Source organism: Sturnus vulgaris, chromosome 3 (genome assembly GCF_052056855.1).
Source record: "Sturnus vulgaris isolate bStuVul1 chromosome 3, bStuVul1.hap1, whole genome shotgun sequence".
Lineage (NCBI taxonomy): Eukaryota > Metazoa > Chordata > Aves > Passeriformes > Sturnidae > Sturnus > Sturnus vulgaris.
In genome coordinates, this window is record NC_142245.1 from 26,815,163 (window position 1) to 26,829,620 (window position 14,458).

The window sequence follows — 14,458 nt, forward strand, 5'->3', positions numbered from 1 at the left end:
TCTGTACTATAAATAATTCTAATTTTACTATTGATTCAGTCTGTAGTGCTGCTGTCTTGGGCATGGTTTCATTTGTTCTTAAGCTGATTGAACTGTGGGCTGCTGCTGTAAGGGATGATTTTCCTTGAAAGATCAGGCTGCTTTTTCTGCCCCAGTATCTGCAGCAGGACGTAATTTTTGGTGGCTACCTGATAGAGAACTTTTTCCACCCTCAGTTAGTTTTCAGTTGGATCAGCTCACTGGCCTGTCAAAATCTGATGCCACATGATCACTGGACTCGACTTGAGGAAAGTGGTAGGAGCACAGCACCACAGGAGGACAAGGGAGTGACTTTTTTTGGCATCAGTTTGTTACACAAGATAGGGTGTATCATAAAGCCACTTAGCAGTTAATAGCAGTGCTGTTTTATTACGTAGACAAACAGGGGGAATGTGACTCAGTAACTTTGAATTACCCTCCTTTTCCTCCTCTTACTCTGCCCAGCACTGTAGTGCCTGCATTCTCATCAGCCTTAATTCTAGCAGTACCTCAAGAAGATGAGAGATGCTTAAAATGAGTATTTCCATAAACTTTCACGGGTAGTCTTTCTTCATCTCTCTGACTGAAATACAACTTGCTTCCAATCCAGTTCATCCCCAATGTTTCCTGGCATTTCTGCTTGAGGAGCCTGAAATGGAACAACTGAAGAAACAAAGACACCTTACCCCAAAGAATTTACACTTTGGTATTATGGGAATGCACCAGATTCAGGTGTTCACACATATTTATTGTGTCATGAGAGGTTTTAGCAATTGTTCACAACTCTGTGGTAATCTATGTTAGAAGTCTGCTCTCCTCATTGGTAGCAGAGTATTTGTGCTAAGAGAACTGCTGGGATGACAGTGGTGCTGTGGATTTGACTGATACCTGTCATGCTGCTCATACCTCATAACTGAATATGGAGTAGCCAACAAAAACTGAAAATACAAAAAACGGCAGCCTGTGTGTCTTCAACTTTCTTTATCCATTTTGCCATCATATGAGGGTGGTAACGGGGTCACTGTCCTCCTTACTGGAGTTTCTGAAAAAGTATGTTGTTACAATCTGTTCCACATCACACTGGGCTATTAGTTCCCAGTTTCCAGAAATAAGTGATCGTCAAAAAGGTCCCAGTATATTCAAGGTATTTTATTGTAATGTTCTTCAGCTCTGTTTCAGCAGAAGTCTCATTACTTTTTGGATGTGCTCACCAGAGGTTGATAGCAGCTTTCAAATAAAAGGTGTTCGCAAATTGTTCACACGTACTGCCCAAACACCACAAGGGTGAAAAATTGTTATTATTTTTGTTGAGCCTTACATTTAATATCAGTATCCTGTCCAGTGAGTGATGAAAGATGTGTTAGGGATATTGAGAACCCTGTGGAAGTGAGCAGACGCTTTACCTTTGACAAACGCTATCCAACACTAGATGGCACGCTTGGCCTCAGGATCACAGCCACTTGTGCCTGTCCTTGCGTCGCCCGAGCGCTTCCCCTTTGGTCTCTTTTCCACAGTTTCTAATAAAAAATGTCTGTAAAGTTAGAGGGTACAGCTGAACAACCTTAGTACAGGAATTTTGAATCCTCTGTCGTGTGTTCTTCCCCAAGCTTCTTCGTTCTCCAGATTTCGAAAGAAAAATTTAAAAATCCCTGAATATAGGAGAAACTGGAGTGCAAATAATAGAGTTTTTTAGGAAGTCCTAAGAAAAAAAAAAAGAAAAGGGAATGCAAAATTACTTTCACCATTTCCCCCCTCCTCTATTCCATCTCCATCATCTATTATTCTTATACTGGCAGATTGAAAAATGGTTGCATAACATAAAAATAAACCGCTTCATGTCAATTTGATCCAAGCCAAAAATTAATTTTGTTACAATTCTTCATTTGATCACTGAACCAAAATCCACATGTTCGATGTCCCTAAAGCAAAGTGATACACTTAGCCTCTAACTGTGTCAGGAGCTGCGTCTGCCTGTGTTAGGAACTTGTGGTGCATAATGGGATTGGGATTAAAGAGCAAAGTGGATGGATCTAAGGATCCAATGTTCACACAAAATGAGATTCAGGGAAGTTCCTTTGACTGGCTCTAATCTGGTCCTGTGGGCTGGATTCCCATACATTAGGCGAGGCTTTGGAGCTCAATCTCTGGTGTAGTTACATTGACCTTGATGATGGCCAGAGACCAGCTAGAACTTAATTTGATTACTACTGTGAAAGACAATAAAAGCATTTCTATAAATATGTTGTCAGCAAAAGGAAGACTAAAGAGAATCTCTATCCTTTATTGGATGTGGGGTGAAACATTGTCACAAAGGATGAGGAAAAGACTGAGGTACTTATTGTCTTCTTTGCCTTAGTCTTTAATAGTAAGGCCAGTTGTTCTCCAGCTCCCTGAGCTGGAAAGCAGTGATGGGGAGAAGAAAGAAGCCCCCATATTCCAAGGCAAAATGCAACCTGCTGCACCACTTAGACACACATAAATCTGTGCAGCCAGGCAGAATCCACCCGGGGTACTGAGGGAGCTGATGGAAGTGCTGACCAAGCCACTCTCCATCATTTCCCAGCAGTCCCAGCTAACCAAGGAGGTTGCACTTGACTGGAAATTAGCCAGTATGACACCTACAAGAAAGTTGAGAAGGAGGAGCCAGGGAGCTACAGGTTTGTCAGTCTGACCTCAATGCTGGAAAAGGTCATGGATCAGATCACCCTGAGAGTCATCACACAGCATGTGCAGGACAGCTAGGGGATCAGACTCGGCCAACATGGGTTTATGAAAGGCAGGTCTTGTCTGACTAACTTTCTATGGCAAGGTGACTTGCTTAGTGAATGAGGAAAAGGCTGTGGATGTTGTCTCTCTAGACACCAGTAAAGCCTTGGACACCATTCCTTACAGCATTGACAGAAACTGACTGCTCATGGTTTGGACAAGTGCACTCTGCTGAGTGAAAAACTGGCTGGATGGCCAGGCCCGGAGAGTGGTGGTGAATGGAATTACATCCAGTTGGCAGCTGGTCACCAGTGAGGTTCTCCAAGGCTCAGAATAGGGGTAGGTCCTGTTTAATATTTTCATCAACAGGGTGAGGTAATCAAGTGCCCCCTCAGTCAGTTTGGGTGGAGACAACACCAAGTTGGGTGGGAGTGTTGATCTGCTGGAGCACCCTGGACGGGCTGGAAAATGGGCTGAGGACAATGGTAAGAGGTTCAGCAAGGCTCAGTGCTGCGTCCTGCCCAACCCCATGCATTGCTGATATTCAAGTACAGACTTATGCTGTTCTGTTATGGACCTTCTCTGCTCAACTGGGATTATTATCAGAGTATGATCTCCCTAGTGAGAGCCTGGGTTCAGATGTTCCTTTTTGCTGAAGGGCTGGAAACAGGACACAAAGCATGGCTTTCTGTCAGAAGATGTCAGTCCTGACCTGGCAAATGCAGTGCAGAGATATTTTTTGCACTCTGGTACCTCTGAGTACCAAAGTTTGCTCTAAATGTTTAAAAATAATTAGGCATCGATTACATCTAAATTTCTGCCTTTCCACCACTGTAATTTACATAATTTTAGCTGCATTGTTAATGATTTGCATCAACCAAAGTGGAAGGCAATCAAAGCACAGAAATCTTAGGAAGTGAAAAAGAACCTTCTCTAACTGTGCACACGAGTAACAAATGCATTGATTTTAGGAGTTCAGCATCCTAATTTTTGCAAACACTGAAATATCTCCCAGCTGGATAAAAAAACGCAGGAAAGCCAGCCCTGTCTAGCTGACACAATGCCAGAAACCTAATAAAGGGAATGCAGCATTGGAAAGTACAAAAGTCAACATGTCAACATAAATCAACTTTGTCAGAATGAAACAGATGTGTCCATTTGTTGGTAGATCAGATTAACGTAAATCAAGGCAGTATAAAGGTTACACATTATAGGGATTTGTGACTGGTAAACTTTCATAGTGGGATCAGAGATAGTAATCATCTGGCAGTGGGAATAAAAAGTCAAAGTGAAGCTTAAATGCTGAATCAAAAATCAGTCCTGTTAATGTCTAACACGCTGGGGTCAAAAATTCATAAGAGTCCAGCTGTGAAAATAAGATGGGAGCTGTATTAGTTTTCTCCATTCTGTATCTCACATTTAAGTGTTGTCAGTTGATGAGGGTTTGTCCCTTGGGAATTGTCGTGGGGTACTTTAGTCCATGTAAAGTGAAAATTTTGCATCACACAGAGGATCTGGTGAAATTCTGTAAAGCATGAGGACAGCATGCTGAGATTCATAATGGCGAGGAAGGAACAGTAGAAACAGTAATCTGCCACATGCCCTTATCTAAAAGTGGTTCTTGACAAAGGAGGCAGCGTGTTTGTAGTGCAGAAGCCAGCAGAATCTGGGACACATTTTAACAGTCAGTGGTTATTAATGGATAAAGACAGGTAACTTTAGATGGATGTTGGCATAGAGAACTGTTTAAAATAAATAGAAAACCCAAAGAGACCCATTCTTTTCATGCCTTTCAATACTATTTTTGTTTGTGGCATTGTGTGAAGTTTCATTACTGGGTCAAAAGTTTGATGTAAACAAGCAATAAGCTCTCTAGCAGGATTTATATACTGAGAAAACATGAAATAAGAAAACAAATCACAGGCTGCTTCTTTAAAGCACATGGTGCAAAGTGTCAATGCAAACATTTTACAAAGCTCTTTATACTTTTTCCATTTTTCTTCTTTGTTTCAAATGATAGGTTCACAATTCATTGTTTATAGCTCCATAAATTTCTACATTTATGTAACATTTTAATGTCATGGTTGTAGTGTTTACTCAAAAGAATCTAAATCAAACAAAGAATAAACTTTAAATGAAATTAGTGCAGTCCCTCTTCTTTCTTAAAAATTATTTGCAATCCGTGGCAAATTGTTTAACCCCTGTGATTCGAGTTGAGACCTACTTAAGAAGCACTTTGCTCTGTATTTGGCTCCATTCTCTTACTTTTGGTCAGTGATGCTTTCCAAAGAGTAAGATGATAATAAGCACATGGACACATCACAGCTATCTGTGAGGGATGTATTATGTCTTTACACAGAATTGTTTATTTAAAGTATGCAAAGAATTTTCCAGTGTGCATTTGTCTAGTATATTTAGCCTCATTTTATAGATGGGGCACTGAGTGACATAAAAACTGTGGGCAGATGATGCCATTACCAGACTTTTCTTGTGGTGGTCTAAGGGGACCCAAAGGAAGTTGTGAAGATGTTGGCTGAGGCTGATGTGCCCCTGAGTCTGTTTGTTTCCCCAACTTTATGACTATTTGTGAGTAATTGAAGCTCTGAAGCATGGAAGTCACAGTCTGAAATGGTGATTTGTTCAAGATAACAGTGGTGACTGTGGCAAAATCATGATGATATTACCTAAATATCCCAATTTTCATTTTACCATCGTGGTTATGAGATCATGTTGCCTCCTGCCCTATAAATATAGTGAAAACAACATTTCAATGATAAAAATACATTTCTCATGCTTCTATTTATCCTCTGAAAAGACAAGCAGAGAATAATGTCTATAACTAGCATATCAGAAGCACAAGGTCTATGATTCTTATTTAAATAAATACATTGTATTCAATATTCCCATGACTCTCATGTAGAAGACAATAATACCTTTTGTGAATAAAGTTGGTATATGTTTTCCAAATTATACAATGGCTTTAAGTTTCAGATAAAGCACCAAAATGCCAACTGACTTGTCCCCTACATTGTGGGGAACACACTAAATTGCACAAGTTTCCTCAATATAGTGTAATATCAATGTCCTGTGAGGAAGGCAGTCAGTGACCATTATCAATGAAGGGAAAAATACAGTATTGGCAGAAAGATCTGCAGACAGGCAGTGAAGGCAACCACAGACTTGCATGGCAGCTGTAAAATGAAAGATCCCACTGAAGTAAATGTTGTTTTAGAGTGTGCTCAAGATGAGTTTTACTTCAGACATGAAGTCTGTCAACATTGAAAATCATTCACTGGTGTTGGTTAAGTAATGTCAGGTACTGACTGAGGCTGAAAAATACAGCATGGGTGGAAAAGTACTCCTTCCTGCAAACATTTGAGTTTTCTTGGAAGTTTCCTGTCTGACTACTGACCTGGCCTGACCCTATTTAGTTTGTGAGATCTGATGAGATCAGAGCCTGAGGTTACGGCACTAAACTAAGAAAAGTGATAACAAAACAAAAATGGCATGATTGACAGGGTAGTAGGCTGAACACAATAAACCTAAGGAGAACTATGTGTATGTATTCCACTCCTTAATATCCTCTTTGTAGATAAGAAAAATAAGCCTCACCCTGGAGCTAAAGTAGTAATGGGATGAGGGCTGCCTGCCTTACTTGATGGCCATAAACAATAAGTATATTATACAAAGATGAATTACTGAAATGGAAAGTGGGTACTCATGAGATGCTACCTTGAGGCAGGACTGAAGCAGGAGCTATCCTGGCCCCCTGTGCTATCTACAGTTATCTCCTTTTGGCAACCCCACGTTTCTCAGTAAGCTGTGATATGACCCTGTGTAGTCCAACTTTAGTGCTTTTCACTGTCAGGTTCATTGAGGCTATAGAAGACTATTTTGCTTGGAGAAAAAAAATAGATATGTGAACTAGTCACTGAAAGCATTTACAGATAAAGGAAGAAGTCAGCAGAAAGCTGTCTAAAGAGGTTTCTTTTGTAGTGCACCGAGGAAAAGAAGATCCTTATGACAATAGAAAAAATGGCAATAGGAGAGTTACGTAAGAAAGTTCAGGTCTCTTTTTTGTGCCCGTGTTTTTCACTAATCTTGAAAATAATTGAGACACATGCTATTAAGGTTGTGATGTAATGATATTGAACTCATTTAACAGAACTCTAATGACAGATTTTTCCCTCTGCAATGAGTACTGGAAGCAACTTCAGAAATTAGGCCAGGTTTTGATGTTACTTGTAGCACAATAAATAAAAACTCGATTAATATGAAAGGAATTGTTTTAGATTGTTACTAAATACCTATATCTGGTCAATGCGCAGAGCATCTATATTTCAGTTTTTCAGAAAATTAGCACGTTTTCTTAACATCTTTAATTTCCTTAGACTGTTTTATATGCAAGCTGAAGGCTCATATAAATCTTCTCTTTACTTGGAACAAGTCAGGACAGATCAGTTGTCCCCGAGGCTTTTTTCTCCAGTATTCCAGTTCAAGATAGAAATGCAAATACATTTAATGAGGAATTATTCAGAAGGCTTCCTATTTTAGAGCCTCAGAACTGGTTTGTGATTTCTAGATGTGAATTAGAGCTGGTGGGAATTTCTCTGCTGAAATAATGAATGGAGAATTTGATTTCTGAAGAAGCCCAAAGTTCCACAGAATAGAGAATTCATAGTTATAAAATTATGAATGAATAAAAGTCGCAGATTTAATGGATTTTAGACTAGTTCTGGTGAGAATCTCATAGATCTTCTGGTGTGACGTTAGACCTCCGGGTGCTCATAGGCACCCAACTTGTCAGGTTGTTTTCTTCAATGAGCCAAGCAACTAATAGTTGCTATAAAGTTGTTTATTGCAGAAGCACATCAGTCTCAAAGGCAAAAGCAAAGCAAAGCAAATCAAATAGCAAAAGCAAAAGGCAATGGCAAAATGCCCCAGCTCTCCCTAATGCATGTTCTTGTATAGAAACTTCCCAACAAGCTAAGGCACAAACTCGGACCACTACTTTTTAACCTATTAGAATTCTAGTTTCTTAGCACTCCAGGCTTTGCATAAACTATGTATATGGTCTATCTTGTCCTATCTGAAAAATGTAAGCAATATTCTTACTATAGCTTTATTATGTCTAAAACTATGTTCTTGGAGCCTCCATGGAACTCCTTGTATCTAAGACTATGCTTTTTAACCTTCACTGGAACTTGAACTTTTACACTGGTATCTAAGACCTTTTACTTACTAAAAGCACTAAAACCCCATTCTACTTACTTACTTACTTACTTGCTTAGTTATACTAAAACTTAAACTTTCACCTCTGCCTTATGTGTGAGTGGCTTAACATACTTCGATCCATCCAAAGGTTTCAGTGCAATCCCTCCACTCTGATTTCTCTCTGAAGAATTCAGAGAGACTCCTGACTTACTGACTCCAACATTCTGGACCTGTTAAATTGAATAAAGAGGCCACAAATGTTTAGGTTATAATTTTTAGTGCAACCTGGAACTTACCTCTTTACTAAAAAATCTAGAGTTTTGAGATTTTGTGCTTTCAGAGGACATGAATTAGCTTGGAGATCAAGAGGTCATTTTCATGGTTACTTTTCCAAGTACGGTTTTATTTTCATGTGAGGCATACTTGTGATTGTTATTGTTTTACATTCTGCATAAAACTCAAATGCAATAAAATACATAAAATTCTTTTAGTACTGTCATTTCAGTCACTGAAAAGTGCAGTCTTCAGTCAAATTTGTAGGCATAGTTTTGCAAGTACTGAGAAGTTACTTTCTCCTTGAGAATAAAATCCCTGTGGCAGGGACACCTAAAATCTGGAATAGGAATAATTTTATAAAGGTGAAGTAGTGTAACCTCAAGTCTTTGTTACTAAACCCATGCATATGCTTTTCAGGCATGTGAGGTTACTTCTTGGGAAAGACAATATGGACAAATCCACAATTAGAGCTTTTGTAATGTTAACCATCCCAACCTCCCTGGAACTGATTACACACATTTAGTGAAAAGCAATTGGAATGGTAAGTTAGTCTTGTTATTTTCACACCCTTCAGCTTCCTACTGTCCTTCTGCTCATTCTTTTCTCTTTTCTCACAGCAGTATGCACAGCATGCCCCCACCATTATTCTGCATATTTTAGGATGGCATTTAGATAGAAAGATTTGCAAACATGCAGAAGCTGCTGCCAGTGAAGTGTCTAGGCTTCTCCAGTGCACACACAGTGGCAGCTTCCTAGTGTCCCTGAAGAAAATGGAGAAATTATCAGCATTTTACCAATGCAGCAAACTTAATTGTTGCAGAAGGTTGGACCCCAGTGCTGTAAGTCACTGGGCATTCTTATTATACCAGTGCAGGTTGAGGGAACAGAGCATACTCAGCAGCTGTATCTCTTAAATTTGACCACTTAGCCAAAGAAACTCTGTTTCCAGCTGTAGAATACTTGGCGTTGAAAATTAACCTGAAGATTAGAAGAAGACCTGAAGATTGAGCCAAAACAGAACCCAGACCTCCACTCTAAAGCAACATCAGATTTATTTTTCAAAAAATTTCTGTGTATGAACATGGTGAAGCATGAACTTTGCCAAATTGTGAAATGTCTTGATTTACTTTTTACCAAGAGCAGCATCATCGGAAGGCTCTAATCTAAACTGATCTTCATCCACTACTTCAAATTCCATGGCTAGTTCTTTCTTTTTGGGCTCTTATTGTCACTCAGTATCACAACTGGCTTCTCATACTGACATTTATGTCACTCAGATGCCAAACACTGGGGTTATTTAATTTTGTTTAAAACAGTTAGCTGAACTGCATGACAGCATTTAAACATAGCTACCCCATAGCCGTGGTTCCAACAGCTTTGAGGTCTTTTTGTAAGGCTGTATTCTGAGATCTGGGAAAAAACACCTGTAGCTGCCAATGCAGACCTAATTAGAGGTATTTATCCAGAGTCTGAAACTGCAAAGTGCATTCCTCAGTGCTTGTGAGCAGCATCAGCATGGCACAATGCAGCTCTGAGACAAGTGTGAGCTGCTAAAATGGCACTAAGTTAGCATTGCTCTGCCTTAAGAGCCCGTGTTTCTTGTAGAATCTGTGTTTGGCCATGTAAGGTACCTGGCACAGTTTAAAAAAGCCACCAGTACAGGTACAGGAATACAAGGTGGTAGGATGCAGCAAGACAGAGGGCAAGGCAGGACCATGGACGTATCATCTCAGAACACCTTGAGCTAATTCATATGAAACTGCTCTCAGGCCAACACCTGCTTTTTGGAGCTGAAGGCCTCATCAACAACTTCACTGTGCAGGAATGATAGTCCCATAGGTCTGCTCATGCTCTCACTGCATCCACCATTCTTATTTCTGTTGAATTAAGGCTGGCCAGTATTGTCGCAAAGTCTGGGAGTAGAGGCAGTTTGAGAATCTCCAAAACACCTCAGAGAAGTGGTATCTTCAGAAACTGTATCTGTATGAGCTAAAAATGCTGAGATTTCACAAGCTGCATGTCTATGCTCTATACAAACAAGGAGAAAGGACCCTCTGGTTTGTGTTCTTGTACAACACAGAGCAGAATTTCCCGTTATCCTGGGTTTATTGTATGCATCAGTCAATGCATAGAATGAGAGGGAGACTTATATGCTTCCTATGTGATTCCCAGCAAATTTTCCCTTTAAGTCGAACTCTGTATTTGCTGTCTTTTACAAGCACATTCAAAAGGCCTGAACAATCACTTGCATCCAGTGAACCTACCTTTTACAAATGTATTTCAGTCTGGAAAGGTTTTTACATCTGCTGTGTGGACTGGAGGGTGCACATCTTAATTTCTTTGCTGCTTCTGTGTCAGGCAACATTTCCTAGCATTCCTTTTTTACAGTAAATAGCTCTGTGCATAAATAAGACCCTAAAAATCATTTCCCTTTGATAAATATTTCAGTGAATATTCCTGCTTGCACAGGGCTCTCTTCGGTTCCCCTGAAGCCAGATCTGGCCCACATACAGTGAAAATTAGGCTGGCTGCTCAACATGCAAAAGTCCTTATGTTCTAGCTAACAGTAAGCATCAAGTAAAAGGAAAAGGACTTTTTCTTCCTTTGTCTTGCAGCAATGTTATCTTAGACAGCCACCAGCACATGATCATTTACATAAGGAGGGAACCGCAGAGCTGCTGCCAACTGCCCATAGTGCCTGCCAAAAACAGATGTTAGATGTTACTGTTAGAATAATGTCTTCTTCAGCTTGACATGTGAGTGCTGCAATCTTTATTTAAAAGGAAGAGAAAAAATATGGTTGCATTAATGAAATGGGGCACACAACATAAGGTCTGAAAAAATTATAATTTAAGGGAAAGTGCTGGTTGTCCAATTGCCTAAGACTGCTAAACTCAGCTGGGTGAATTTGTCACACAGAACTGGTCTGGTCTGGCACATAGACGGATTTGGTGACCTAATAGATCTGTTGTATTTTTATATTCTTATTCCCATGCCTTCACTTCGATTTTTAAATAGTTTCCGAAAGGCAGAATGTAAAACTTACTGCAAAACTTGTTAAAACTGCAAAGCCCTGTATTGAGTAGCATGGTGCTAAATTCAGCATTCTTTTCCCCCAAAAATCCTCACATTAAGAAGCAGGTAGCATTATCAAAAAAGCTATGATTTACACTTGGATTTTGCTATAATTTTTCATGAATTCTGGTGTCTCTATAAAAATACAATTGAGATAAAGTCTTTGTATGTTATCTGTGAGGTATTTTCTTCATGTGTCTTACGGGACAAGAATGAATATGTCTGCAAAGATACAAAATACTATAATTTATTACTTTGTTTTCCTGTTTTCCCATGAGCAGGGAACTAAACTACTTTGTCTCCAGAGCTGAAAAGATGACTGGTATTGCAGTCAGCCTTATATAGTCAGCCTCTATCAAATCTTATACTCGTGATGGTTCTGTGGGGTCAGCAGAACCAACAAACCCTTGATTTTACATTTGTCTGTTGAGGTTGAGCTTTCACATGGCCTCACCCAAACAGTCAGCCCTTCCTTTGGTCAGTACCCACACTGTCTCTTCTTGACAGCCAGAGGAGCTTAATGTCCCTGAGACCTCTGTCCCTTGTCCAAGTGTCATTGGAAGTGATTTAAAAAGTAATAAGAAATAGAGATAGACATGCAGGCACAGAAACTGTGTGATGTCACCATTGTTCCATTGTCAGCATTGTTCCATTAGAACAGGCTGAAATTGGTCTGGATCCGCAGCTTTTATGTTCTGTCTTCATTGCAGGTCCTGGAGTTAAAGGAATCTGAATGTGCGAGGTGTCTGTCCCCAGGTAAGCAGGAGACGAGGCAAAGTATCTTTGGCAAGAGGAGCCAATACAAACTTCCTCTCAGGGTATGTTCTCAAGTTTTTAGGATTCCGACTTCAAGCTGTTGTGTGGAAAAAGCAGCTGCCTAATTGCACAGCTGCCTGCTCTGTGAGGGTGTGCAAAGTGCTGCCATCTGCTTCTGAAGATAGATGGGACAAGAAAGCATCTGAGTGCTTTTTGTCCTCCTTGCCCTCCTTTTCTTTCTCTTTGGCTGGGAAATGAGGTTGTCAGCGTGTTCTGTGGGTGTTAGACTCTGGTGGACAGTTCTGCAGGAGGTGAGCTCTGCAACCAGGTCATGGCTGGCAGTAGGGGATGCCCTTGTCCCTTTCTCCTCACACTAGCCATGTCTATGGCAAACTGGTGCTCCTTTGCTCCTGCACTGGGCTGTTTTAACTAATTAATATGGATTTTAGGTGATTTTGAAATTTTTATGGGTTTGGTGGATGCAGTCTTGCATCAGCTCAGTAAAGAGCTTCCTCCAAAGATGAGGAAGAGGGAACAGGATTGCGCACTGATAGCACTGCTGTACTGTATAGGGTTGGCTCAGCCTTCTTACTTAAAAACACCAAAAGACTGTGTTGAGATGTTATCACCACAGGAGGGTTACACAGACATTACAGACTTCATGATATGCTTTCAAAACTGCCATAATCTTGGCTTTTGGTCCTTCTGGTTCTTTCAGCATTCTCAATACCTTTCCTCTTTCAAATTACAGACTGTTTCTCTAGCCATTTGCAAAGGGACTGGGGGAGGACACAATAGGGAAACGTGTTGTTTCAGCTCTCTGTGTTCAGCAGTTAAGCCCTTTTTCTTTGCATTCTCCTATCCAAAGAAGTATTTACATGAAATGTCAGTCACCCTGGGGAATTATATGAGAATTAATTATCTGTGGAGAATGATTTGGTCGTATTAATTATGGGTCTCACGTAAGAAAAGAATGGGCTTAATGTGTCATATGTTTTTTTTCAGCCAGTGAACTAGGAACTCATCGGCATCAAATATCAATAATGGTTTTGTTGAATACAGATTGATGACCTCTGACAGAAATTATAGGAGAAACTTGTATCATTTTGTCTTATTATAGCTTAGTAAGACCTTAGTCAAGATCAGGGTCTTATTTTCTTAGGCTGTCATGCAAGGGGTTAAAGCTGATGTTTATCAGATTATTGTTTGCAACCAGTCATGAATGAATAAGGCTTTAATGTACGTAGAGTCAGAAATAACTGATGTTAAAATGCGATCGCAAATCAAATACAGTATTTCATGGAGACAGTTAAAACATTATGTCTAATTAAGTCTTCATTTAAACATGTGTGTAATTTTGTTGTTCAGAATTATGTACAGCCTTGTAGACTGCTCCCTGCAGTGAACCACGATGCCTGTTTGCATCTTGCCATTTGGTAAAAGAAATCTTGAACTTTATGTGTTGCATATATAGTCAGATAAACAAAATCCTAGGGAGTTTTCTGTGTTACTCAAAATCTTTGTATTTCACCATGAAAAATTGAGTGTTTATGGTACTGTACTTTCAAAATACAGTCTCAGTATTTTCTTGTTCATGAGTTTCCTCCCTATCTTCTCCCATTGTTCAGCAACTTTTCTGAATGGCTGCAAAGCACCGTACTGACACAGTAAATTTGTTGGAATAGGATCCTTTCTAGAGGAAATAGCTTCTTCACTGCAAGAGAAAGTCATACTTAAATACCAACAAAATAGCTACCACCACCGGGTATATGAATTTCTGATTGGAGCATAAATACATGAGTAAGATGAAATGACAATCTGTTGTGGGTTGGGTTTTTTGGGGGTTGGAAAGTCCTGATAGTTAAAATAAAAATTAAAAGAAGGCTGGGATTTGTTTTTCTCATGGGCTGTGCCTCAAGTTCTACAGGAAACCTGTAGAAGAAGAGTGCAAACCTTCACATTCAGTAGGAGAGATCCATCAAGTTTTTCTTACATTTATTCACTCCTGCAGAATTATTTTCCCAGGAATACAGTCCAAGCTTAATTTTTGTTCAGTTTTGTATTTGACTGATGCAATAACACACCTACTGTGCTTGAAACAGCAAACCTGTGAACAGAATTTGCTTTTGGGAATCAGGACTCTGGTGGGAGCAACTAACACAGTGAAGCAGATGGTTCTCAGTTTTCAGGCAGTGATGTTGGACTGGAGGTCTGGGAAACACATTGGCACGTTCATACTTCACCCCAGTCTTTTGAGGGTGGAAATTTAAAATGAAAAATAAATGGCAAGAGAAGCTTCAAGGGAACTCCTTGCAACTGGGACTTTGTGTTTTATACTTTAGAAGAATCATTTCACTTACTAACTTGGATGGTGAGGTTAAGAAATACTGTGAAATGAAATTGCCAAATTGCA

The 14,458-nt window shown here is 39.8% G+C and overlaps 1 long non-coding RNA gene across 2 annotated transcripts in view; it reads left to right on the forward strand.

Moving 5' to 3' along the window:
- LOC148224240 (uncharacterized) overlaps positions 1-14,458 on the forward strand; it is a 43,333-nt gene that overhangs the window by 22,536 nt on the left and 6,339 nt on the right. Inside the window, exons 2-3 of one of the 2 annotated variants that reach the window (XR_015802845.1) lie at positions 8,632-8,755; positions 12,000-12,045. This is a non-coding gene — a long non-coding RNA (uncharacterized LOC148224240). The remainder of the gene's footprint in view (positions 1-8,631; positions 8,756-11,999; positions 12,046-14,458) is intronic. The other variant, XR_015802846.1, reaches the window with a different exon arrangement.